Source organism: Perca flavescens, chromosome 10 (genome assembly GCF_004354835.1).
Source record: "Perca flavescens isolate YP-PL-M2 chromosome 10, PFLA_1.0, whole genome shotgun sequence".
Taxonomy (NCBI): domain Eukaryota; kingdom Metazoa; phylum Chordata; class Actinopteri; order Perciformes; family Percidae; genus Perca; species Perca flavescens.
Genome location: NC_041340.1, coordinates 770,929 through 771,213, shown reverse-complemented (window position 1 = coordinate 771,213; position 285 = coordinate 770,929).

Sequence of the window (285 nt, the reverse complement as noted above, 5' to 3'; positions counted from 1 at the left end):
TGACTTTTTTTCGACGTACTATACTATGAAACCTTACAATTGTTAACAACTTGCCCCTCCAGCTGGATCAACCAGGCAGTCTGTTTCTACTCATTCACTGTTTTAATCATTCCTTATCCACTTGTACTATTTTCATTTTGCAAAGCAGTTGTTGTTTAATTAAGGGTCCAATGTGGCTCTCAGTACCAGCAGAGTTTGGAACCCTACTGTAAAGGGTCGTCCACACACACAACAATCCCCAGTAACCGATGGCAAAGTTGTTAATAGCTGAAAAGTTTAGACCTG